We start from the raw sequence: 11,417 nt of genomic DNA, 5'->3' as shown, positions 1-11,417 counted from the left end.
AAAAAAAAAAAAATTTTAAATGATTCCCAGTGTTTAGGCCTTAGCAAATAGATGAATTAGGAGGCTATTCACTGAAACGGGCAATAACAGGTAAATATCAGAATTACTTAGAGAGCTTTTAGAAAATATTAATTCCTATGTTCCATCACCTTAGAGATACTAATTTAATATAACTTTTTTGGCACATGGTATTTTTAATTTTAAAAAATCTCTCCAAGTGATTCTGATAATCAACTAGGTTTGGGACTTGCTGCTACAAAGTTAACCAGAGTAGATTATTATTGCTTGCAAATTACTATAAAGAACTCTATATGATTAGAAATTGGTTTGTGGGAGTGGCATAAATGATAGTCCCTAAAACACAGAATTGACTGGATCAAAGTTGAGAACAGAACAGTACCAAATTCTATATACCATGTTGAGAGGCTGGCCATCTTTATAATGTGCTGCGAGACAGGTGATCAAACTGTGGTATGTTTTGTGCTGGGATTCACTATTACTAGGACTTGGCATGTTTTTATACTACATACATAAGAGACTGAGATGGGAAAAGTTTATATGACGTCCACCTAGTATACATTTTGGCACATGCCTCTATCAACAGACTGCAGTTTGTCAGTCCTATCAAATGAGTCAGCTAAATTAGGCATATCACTTTACGAAGAAATGTGTTTTAATTAAATCTCAAAGGAATAACATCTAAAATTATTTTATTACAACTGTTTAAAAATAAACTCTTTTCTATTAGAACAGTTTTGGATTCATAGAAAAACTGCAAAGATAGTTCCCATATACCCTGCGCCATTTCCCCTATTACTAACATCTTACATTAGTATGGCATATTTGTTACAATTAATGAACCAATATTGATACCTTATTAACTAAAGTTCACACTTCATTCAGACTTCCTTAATTTTTATCTAAGATCACTTTTCTGTGATAGGACCCCATCTAGAATACTATGCTACATTCTATTTAGTGATTATGTCTTCTTAGCCTCTTCTTGGCTGATGCTTTCTCAGACTTTCCTTGTTTGATGAATTTAACAGTTTTGTAGAATATTATTTTATAAAATGTACCTCAATTGGGATTAACTGATGTTTTCTTATAATTAGACCCAGGTTTGGCTTTTGGGGAGGAAGAGAACTTAGGTAAAGTTATGATATCTGGCACCTGAATAGCAAAACCCACTGAGGGAAGAAACCATATCTTATTCTCACTTTTTTATCCTTAGCTGGTAGCTGGTAAAGGTTGAAAAGCAGGAAGTGGATGCAGACCAAAGGTTGACGGGGTAAAAAAATGTTATAATTTATTAAAATGTGAGCACTGGTCCTAACAAGGAATCTAGTCATATATCTGGCTCAAATTACAAAATAATTATGACTCTGATTCACTAAACCATTTCATTCTACTATCCAGGGATCTTTTGTTTGCCTACATTGTTTGGTGAGATAGAAGATATATTCAGACTAAAAATACATGTGTCAATTCCTGCAAGTAAACCTTGCCTCCTGTACTGATAAAGTCTCAGAATTACATAACACTGGTGTGGGGCATGTACATGGTGAAATGAAAAGAGAACTGGGGTTGAAGTCAGGCTGGTCTGGGCTTGAAACCGAGTCCTATTACTTATAAACTGCAAAATCTTGGCCAGCTATCTCTGAGTCTCAGTTTCTTTAAGCATAAAGTAGAGGTGATAATACCTACATGCAGGTAGGTAAAAATAACGTGTTTGTATGTTTCAACAAATCTGACAGATACTCAAAAAAGGATATTCCCTTTTTTAGTACAGTGTATTATACAGAGCAGGTCTGCTTTAAATACATTTTGGAATAAGGCAACATATGTATAAACAAACAAACACAGAAGATGCTGATTGTTACTTTCACAAATTGGATAAAAGAATTCTGAAACAATTTCACATGCCTTTTGTTTTTTCAAGCACCTAGTACAAGTCTGATATATGGCAGCCCCTCAAATGTTTAATGATCTTCCACCAGATTTCTAGGACCAAGAGTCAAGAGAACCAGATTGCAGTTTTTGACCCTGGAAAAACAATTTCCTTCTTTAGGCCTCAGTTTCTTTACTGAATAACTGACCTAATAGTCACAGAGCTTGAGAGTTAGAAGAGATCTGAGAAATCACCCACTGCAACCCCTTACCTAAATCACAGAGCCAGTGAGTAGCAAACTGGGACTTGAATCAGAACTCTTAAGAGTCCTGCTATATAACTCTTTCCACATACTATGAAGATTATAAGGTCTCTTTTACCTTCTTGTCTATGAAATATTTGGGGCTAAACTACTACTGATCTTTATATCATCCCATTCTGAAAAATCCACTAAAGTAACAGGCTAAGTTTTATCTTTACCAAAACCAGAAGGTACAGAAGAATAAATAAAATTGTCACTATCAATCAATCATAAGAGTAACTATGACTATAGCTAGCAGAAGATCAAAAGTCTTTCGATCATGTTAATATATCAAGTACTTAAATACAGAGAGAATCTATTTTTAATAGTCCCTGATTCTATCTTCTTTTTCAGTGATTAAATGAAATTATAATCACTGGCCCACAAAACTGGTAGACTGAATCACTAGTATTCTGAGATATCCATATCTCCATTACCCTGGTATTCCTTACTGTAACTTAGGCAAAATAATTAAAAAAAAAAAAAAAAAGCCAATGATCTTCTCTTTTTAGGATTCCCATTTCATGTCCTTAGGGCCTTTCACACTGCTGACTAGTCCTTTCTTTCTGAAACTTACATTGTTCTCTTGACATCCAAAACATCACTTTCTCCTGATTATACTTATGGTATAGTGATTCAGAATATAGCTGACTGGACAAGAGCACAGACTCTGGATTCAGACTAACAGAGTTCAAATCTTGGTTCTGCCACTTGGTATGCCTGTGATCCTGTACAGGTTACTTAACTTTGTGCTTGTTTAGTAAGTACTAGAAAGATATATGCTGTTATTATTGTTCTTTAGTCTCTTCCTCTACTGTGTTTCTTTAACCTCCACATATTTCACCTGGCAGATTCCACCCACTGAAAGGGGTCTTTACCTCTTCCTACCTGGAAGGGCTTCTTTCGTCTCCTCACCCTCTATCTGGTCAATTTCTTCTCAACCTTTAAGATTTAGTTTAGGGCCAGGCATGGTGGCTCATGCCTATAATTCCAGCACTTCGGAAGGCCGAGGAGGGAGGATTACTTTAAGCTAGGAGTTGGAGACTAGCCTCACAACATAGCAAGACCAAGAACCTGTCTCTAAAAAAAAATATTTCTTTCTGCTTTTTAAAACAATCCTACATACAACCACTCCCAATTTAGAAAATTAAAAATTATCTGGGCACGAACACACACCTGTAATCCTAGCTACTTGGAAGGTTGAGGCAAGAGGATTACTTGAGCTATGATCACACTACTGCACTCCAGCATGGGTAACAGAGCAAAACTCTGTTTCTAAGAGAAAAAAAAAAAAAAAAAAAGGAATTCAGTTCAGATGTCATTCTCTCTCTGGAGCCTCTCCAAATGTCGCTTCCCTCCTTCTGCCTTAGCCATTAGTTGTTCCTTCCCTAGTGTTCCCACAGTACTTTGAATATGTTTCCACCATGCTAAGCTGATTTTTGTATTTTTTGCATAGACAGGGTTTCATCATGTTGCCCAGGCTGGTCTCAATCTCCTGGGCTCAAGAAATTTGACTGCCTTGGCCTCCTAAAGTGTGGAATTACAGGTGTGAGTCACCACACCCAGTGCATTCTGAATATATTTCAACCAGAACACTAGTTACATTAGATTGAATGGGCTACTTAAATTTGCTATATTGAATCATTTTAGACCTAAAAAACAGAAATGTTATGATTCACTCTAATACTAGTGGTAAAAAATTTTATGATTCACCCTAATATTAGTATTTCTTTATACTTCTGCTATCCCCTCCCTCCCTGTATTATGCTCATAACAAGAGTGAAATGCTATTTATTCTTTTAAAATATAAAGTTCAGATATATACAAAGGCATAAAGAATAATGAGTAGATACCCATATATCCACAACTCAGTTGAAAAATATTTACTAGTTCAATTTAAGCTCTCTGGGTGCCCTTTATCACATTATTCCTGGTCTTTTCTCCCTACCTTACCCTTTGGAGACTATCCTTAATTTGGTATTTATAATTACCATGTATTTATTTAATTATTTATTACATAAATATGCCTCTCTAAATAATACATGCATGTTAAGCTTTATATAAATGTGTTCTGCAATTTGGCTTATTCATTCAATCTGTTATTTGTGAGATTTGTCCATGTTACCATATAGATCTAGTTCACTCATTTCACTATTGTATGGAATTCTATGAAGTAAATATACCACAATATTTTCATTCTTTTATTGACAGGCATTTAGTTCAAATTTTTTGCTATAGCAATGTTGTATGAATATTTTTGAACATACTTTTATGCATACATTGGAGTTTCCAAAGGGTATATACCTAGAAGTAGAAATGCTGGATTGTAGTTTACGTACACTTTCATTTTAACAGATACTGTATAAGAATATGTTATATCAGAAACCAAGGGTGTGTATAGCCAAAGAGCACAGACGTTTTCAGAAGATGGAGAAGTAATAGTCCAGATATAGTGGTGAGTAAAAAATATAGTTATCCTCACCTCTCTTCTTTGGGATGGGAGGGGTGCAGGAGAATGAGCTGCATCCATTTAAAAGGGCTACAGAGGAAGTAATAAATTCTCCATGACTCTGGAGAGAGTCTGGCTTCCACTTAAAGGCAGGACACACAAAAAGACATCCAATAAAATGGTTAACAATGTACGAAACAGAACAAGTGGAAAAGTGTGAGAAGGAGCAAAACAGGGCTGGGAGAGAGTAAAAGGAAGCCAGATTAGCACAAGAAAAACAGTATGGAAGACAGACAGTTTGATTCTGGGACAAAGATAACAGGTGATACGTCTTGCTCGGTTTATCTGCCCATAAGGTTATCAAAAGGTTCCAGCAACCCACTCTGCCCTTTGGATACCAAATTCCAGGGATGCTCAGGTCCCTACATACAATATTTGCCTATGTGCATATGATCTACACACATCTTCCTATATGTTTTAACATCTCTAGGTTATTTATAAAACTTAACACAAGTGCTATGTAAATAGTTGTTATACTATTATTTAGGAAATAATGACAAAAAAAAAAGTCTGTACTTGTTCAGCACAGATGCAACCATCCCTTTTTTTCCATATTTTCAATCCATAGTTGGTTGAATACACAGATGCAGAACCTAAGGATACAGAGGGCCAAATGTAATTAGTTCTAGCAGTTCCCTGGTGGCTAGGGAGTTAACACTAAGGCCTCAGAATGGTATGGTTAAATTCCCTCATTCACACATCAGGAGAGAAAGACCCAACATTTGAGTGCCTGATATGTGACCAGCATTATGTAAAGTACTTTGCACTTTATCTTAGTTAAACCTTACAGCTACATTTTCCTTCATTTTATAAATGACAAAGCAAAAGTGATATGCTGGGGTTGTGCGGTTAATTTTTAGTGACATTGAGGAACTCAGGTTTCCTTTCAAATCTAAATTGGTATGATGTAATGAAAAAGACAGAATTTGAAATTAGAGCTTCTTTGGTGACTTCTACCAGTGAGATCTTTTACATTTCTTAACCTCACTAAGCCTATCGATCGAACAAGGTTATTGCAAAGATTAACCTACAACTACAAAACAAATCTTAGTACATTTTTTAAACCTAAAATTGGCCTACACAGGAACTTATTTTCAAGTGTGAAATTTCTTATTTATTTAAAACAAAAATTGGAAGTTTCTGAATTGATGCCTATACCTTTTACAGATAGTAAACTGAGGTAGGGAAAAGGACATTCAATGTATGGCTCCCTAATTTATCTAGAATCAACCCCAAATTGCATCACAGTTTCAGATCTTTAATACCAAGGTCCCAGCCCATCTCTCTAGCCACATTTACCACTATTATACAAATACAATACTCAAACCTGTGGTAGCTATCAATTTTTAACAAACATACCATACCACATACTTTCCCTATTTTATATCTCTACCTTAATTATTTACTCTTCTGAAATTTGTTCAAGGCCCAAGCAAAATTCATTTTGAAAATGAAACCCAACCTCGTTTAGAAATGACAGCTCCCACCTCTGAACTGCTGGCTCACTTTGCTACTGCCTCCTTTAGAGTACTTACTATGTTTTACCTTATAATTTAGGTAAGCATGAAAAAGGTTCATTTCAGCTAGCAAAGCATAGGCCCCTTAAAGGAAGGAAGAAAGGAACTAACATATACTTTGTATCTATGAATCACCAATTGCTTTTTTTATAATTTTATGTGTATGTGTGTATGTATATTCTTTTCATGTAACATTTGTGACATCCTATGAAGTACAAACTTTTTACATATAAGGACGCTGAAGCTCACAGAGGCTAAACATTTATTTATAGTCATAAAGTTAGTAAGTGACAGAGTCTAGATCTGAATTTTGGTGTTTCTAACTCCAAAGAAAGCCTAGGCTCTTTCCACTATATTCTGCCTAGAAAACCATGAGTATAGCCTTACTGCTTTATCTGATTGTTCCCTACCCACCCACTAATAATTATCAGAGGAAAAAACCTCCACTGCCCTTTGTCATTAAGTATTAGCAGAAAGGATTCAATATGTGGTAATGTGCCCTCCCACTTTCCAAGACTAAGAACAGATTCTTCAGAGCAAACAGAATGATTAATATGAGTCCTGAATAAAGATGAATAGATCAGAACTCTGCTTCCAGGAAGGAAAAGTAAAAAAACTATTACTTTCTCACTTTTGTATTTAATCCGCCCTCCCCACTCCTTTGAGGTTTGCACCACCTGGCTATATCACTCTCTACCCCACCTCCTCATCTGTCATCTACCAGCCTCCTGAATAATCTCCTCTCCTTACTGCACCTGGGTCATATCTTTCTTTCTGCCCCACATCCCATCATCCTAAATCACTTCACTCTCCACACAGATGACTCATTCAATACACTAGCTTCGAAATTCCTTGTCATCTCAGCTTTACTGAGTATGGTTAAATTCCCTCTGCTGTATTTTAACTGCCCATACACAGAGACCTAACTATCACCTAGAACAGTCCCATATCTGACAAACTAAATCCAATATTCCACTTTCTGACCACACCTCTTTTTTCCTCAGCTTACTTCCACTATATTTGCTCATCAGTCTAACTCAAGAAATTGCAAAATCTTCATGTCCAGAATTGAATTCATCATCAATTTTTTCCTGTCTCAGTTAAAATTACCAACATATCCTTAGTCATCCAAGGCAAAAACATGAGCATCACACTGGACTCCTCATCCTCTCACCTGTACATACAACCAATCATTAAAGCCTCATACATTTTCTCAGGTTCGTTTTTTCCTCTTCATCCCTATGATCACATTTTGAAAATGTTACTTCAAAACATCTGATAGACACCTTTCAGTGATTAAATAAAAATTTTTTTAAAATACCACCTACTGAATTGTTTTCAGGATAGTTATGCACACAAGGTCCACCATGACATGGCTGCTGCCTGTATTTCCAGCCTTACAAATTACCACTTATATCTCCACTATTATATTCCTAGCAGTCCTAAACTGCTTGTGGTTCTCCATGCAAGCCATTCCTTTTCTCACATTGATGCCTTTGCTCAAGCTGTTTTATCTGTTTGAAGCGCACTTTCTGCTCGTCTTTGCCTAGCTTACTCCTACTTACCATTTAAGATTTGGTCAGATATCATCTCTTCTGAAAGTCTTCCTTTTTTTTTTTTTCTTTCCCCATTTATTTATTTTATTGCATTTTAGGTTTGGGGGTACATGTGAAGAACATGCAAAATTGTTGCATAGGTACACACGTCACAGTGTGTTTTGCTGCCTTCCTCCCCATCACCTACATCTGGCATCTCTCCCCTTGCTACCTCTCCCCAGCTCCCCACCCCCCACCGTCCCTCCCCATTTCCCCCCAACTGACCCCAGTGTGTAGTGCTCCCCTCCCTGTGTCCATGTGTTCTCATTGTTCAACACCCGCCTATGAGTGAGAACATGCGGTGTTTGATCTTCTGCTCTTCTGTCAGTTTGCTGAGAATGATGGTTTCCAGGTTCATCCATGTCCCTACAAAGGACCCAAACTCATCGTTTTTGATGGCTGCATAATATTCCATGGTGTATATGTGCCACATTTTCCCTATCCAGTCTATCGTTGATGGCATTTGGGTTGGTTCCAGGTCTTTGCTATTGTAAACAGTGCTGCAATGAACATTCGTGTGCACGTGTCCTTACAGTAGAACGATTTGTAATCCTTTGGATATATACCCAGTAATGGGGTTGCTGGGTCAAATGGAATTTCTATTTCTAGGTCCTTGAGGAATCGCCACACTGTCTTCCACAATGGTTGAACTAATTTACACTCCCACCAACAGTGCAAAAGTGTTCCTATTTCTCCACATCCTCTCCAGCATCTGTTGTCTCCAGATTTTTTAATGATCACCATTCTAACTGGCGTGAGATGGTATCTCAGTGTTGTTTTGATTTGCATTTCTCTGATGACCAGTGATGATGAGCATTTTTTCATATGTTTGTTGGCCTCATGTCCAAAAGTCTTCCTTTAACTCCTAGGCTAGTCTAAGTGGTCTCACCTTTGGGTAACCATTGCTCTAACCTTGTATAACTCAGCTACTCATAGTTCTCACCTTTTATTCTAAGATAATCTATTTAAGCATCTAATTTACCAGATCCACAAGATTGGAAATCTTTGTAAACCCAGCTGAGCACAGTACATAGCATAGTGCTTGACCCACAGTAGGTACATAAGTGTACAGTGAAGATTAGAACATACTAAGTTTAAATTCTCTTTTCTTTTTTAAAAGATGCGGTCTCATGCTGTCATCATGGCTCACTGAGGCCTCAAACTCCTGGACTCAAGCAATCCTCCTACCTCAGCCTCCTGAGTAGCTGGGACTAGAGGCATGCACCACCATGCCCAGATATTTTTTTATTTTTTGTAGCGACAGGGACTTGCTATGTTGCCCAGGTTGGTCTAGAACTCCTGGCCTCAAATGATCTACCTGCCTCAGTTTCCTAAAGTGCTAGAATTATAGTCATGAGCCACTGGATCCAGCCCCAAGTTTAAATTTTCAGTGGGATATTCACATCAATTCTTTTGCACAGTTAAGTATCCTCTACCTTTCACTCCAAGTCCTTTGCAAGGCAGGAATCAGGGCCTTTCCTCTGGATCTGTTCAGTTCCACTGAGAATGGTGCTATGCAAATGTTTACCCAACTTACATAAAAGGGAACAGCATTTACACAAACATACCAAATATCAAAACTTGACATATCTGCTACAAAGTTCAAAACTACTGACCAATTTTAAAAATGAAGCCACAAGAACAAAAATAAAAAACCAGTTTTGACTGCTGGTATGTACTTGTCTCAGTTATAAAAACAGTGAAATGCTGCTTAGTACCTGAACAGGATCCCAGATGTAAGAGCTTAGCATTTTATCTACAAGGCCATCTCATCTCTACTGGGCTTAAAAAATGACTAACCTGCAAAGTTGCTTAGGCAAGAGTTTAGGAGGTTGGTAAGTAAGCAACAAAGAGTGTTCTTTTTCATGGTAATTTTGGGCCTTCTGCTGGCAGTTAGAAATAGAGCAAAGAGTTCAACGTAATAAAGCATTTCCCTCTGCAACCAAATATTAAAATTGCAGTTCGGCACCAAACTAGATCTCAATCCTTTCCAGAGTTTAAAAAAAAAAAGTTCTTCTATTTGCATGGCACATTACACTTTAATAAAACATTTTGATGTACATTAGTTAGCACACTGGATAGACACTTTTTAAAAGGAGGAAAACCCAAAAATTTTCACAAAATAAGACGTCTTTTAGTTTGTTTGAACAAATACTACTAAATGTTTTCTATTTTTCTTTTTTTTAAGTTCAAAACATAGTACAGAAATGAGGAAGGGAATCTGGTGTGCTTTTGATTTAAAGCAGGTCAATCCTTGGGGCTAAGGAGCTTCTTAAGGAAACTCACTAGGTTTTGTCTTCATGCTCACATTTAAGAAACTCGCCTTACGTGGATGTGGGCAAATTAAAGCTCATCCAGAGGGCAGTTTAGAGAACCACAGCAGATGAGAAACAACTGAAGGAAGTGGAAGTGAAGACTCAGGGGACATGATTACTATCTTCAGATATCTTAACTGCTGCCCATCAGGGAAAAGAACTAGGAAGGTTGGCAGCCAGCTGTTCCTTTCAACTTATAAGTAAATCTGCCCATGAAAAAAATGAGTTTCACTGGAAAGAGATTCACTTCGCATCACTAGAAGAGGTTCCACACGGCCTCGTCAAATTATCAGAGGGGATCTGGGGATTTTCAAAGACACTTTGGCATGGGATGGGAGAAAGGGCCCCTAGATGACTTTTAAATTCCCTTCCAGTCAGGAGATATTCCGGGGTTCACCCATCGGCTGGAAACTCCTTTCGATGCTCTCGGGGCTGGCCCACAGCTGTGCCCACGTGTCCAGCCCCCGGGGCCGCTGGCTCACTTCGGTGTGGGGCTGCTCTTCCTGCCCGCTTCCGGCGGGGCACCAGGGCAGGTGGCACACGTGAGTCGGCTGGCGCGGCTCTCGTCGCCGGGGCCCAGCCCCGAGGACGCTGCTGACAGCTCCGGACCCTTAGGCGCCCTCGCTCTCGGTGCTGCCCCGCCGACCTCGGTCTCGGCCTGCCCCGAACCGGGACCCGGCCGGCCAGGACCACAGGCATTCCCACCTCTGGCGCCAGAGGGGACCGACTGACCCGCGCAGATGGGATCGCGCCGCCACACGGCCCTCTGCCCCCAGCCAGCCTCCCCCGAATCACCCGGCCCCGCCGACCAGGACGCGGCGACCCCCACGGACCGCCCCACGCCGACCCTCCAAAGGGCCCCTGGCCTTGGGTTTCCCGTGCCAGGGCCCCTGGCCCGCCCGGGTCGCTTCAGGGCCGCCGACCGGACCGTGGGCCCCGCCGGCCCGACTGCAGATGCAGAACCGGCCTCCGGGCTCGGGGCCGGGCTGACACTGCCGGGAGAGGGCCCGGCCCCGCGCGGACCACAGACTGGCAGGCCTGCCCGACAGACGGACAGGCGGACTCCGGCCCGGCGGGCGGACGCAGCGGCCGGGCAGGTCCCGCCACCGCCCTCTCGCCCTGGCCGGCCCCTCAGGGCGCGAGCTCTTTGGCGGGCGGAGGCGGCCGCGAGGCTCTTACCTGCGGGCGCGGCGGGGGCGCGGGGCGGCTCACTCCTTTCCCGCCGCCATGTTTCCGCTGCGCAGGGAGGGAGCGGGGACGCGTGAAGGGGGAGGGCGGGCGGCTCCGGA

At 40.2% G+C, this 11,417-nt stretch overlaps 1 protein-coding gene across 8 annotated transcripts in view; it reads right to left on the bottom strand.

The window, feature by feature from the left end:
* The window catches only part of SCMH1 (Scm polycomb group protein homolog 1), a 239,405-nt gene extending 227,988 nt beyond the window's left edge, over positions 1–11,417 (bottom strand). For 7 of the 8 annotated variants that reach the window (XR_001829069.1, XM_017541788.1, XM_017541791.2 and 4 more), the window contains exon 1: positions 11,308–11,417. The gene's annotated coding sequence lies outside the window, so the exon portion shown is untranslated. The remainder of the gene's footprint in view (positions 1–11,307) is intronic. The other variant, XM_017541798.2, reaches the window with a different exon arrangement.

Source organism: Cebus imitator, unplaced genomic scaffold, assembly GCF_001604975.1.
Source record: "Cebus imitator isolate Cc_AM_T3 unplaced genomic scaffold, Cebus_imitator-1.0 Scaffold136, whole genome shotgun sequence".
Lineage (NCBI taxonomy): Eukaryota > Metazoa > Chordata > Mammalia > Primates > Cebidae > Cebus > Cebus imitator.
This window is presented reverse-complemented; position numbering and strand designations above follow the sequence as displayed.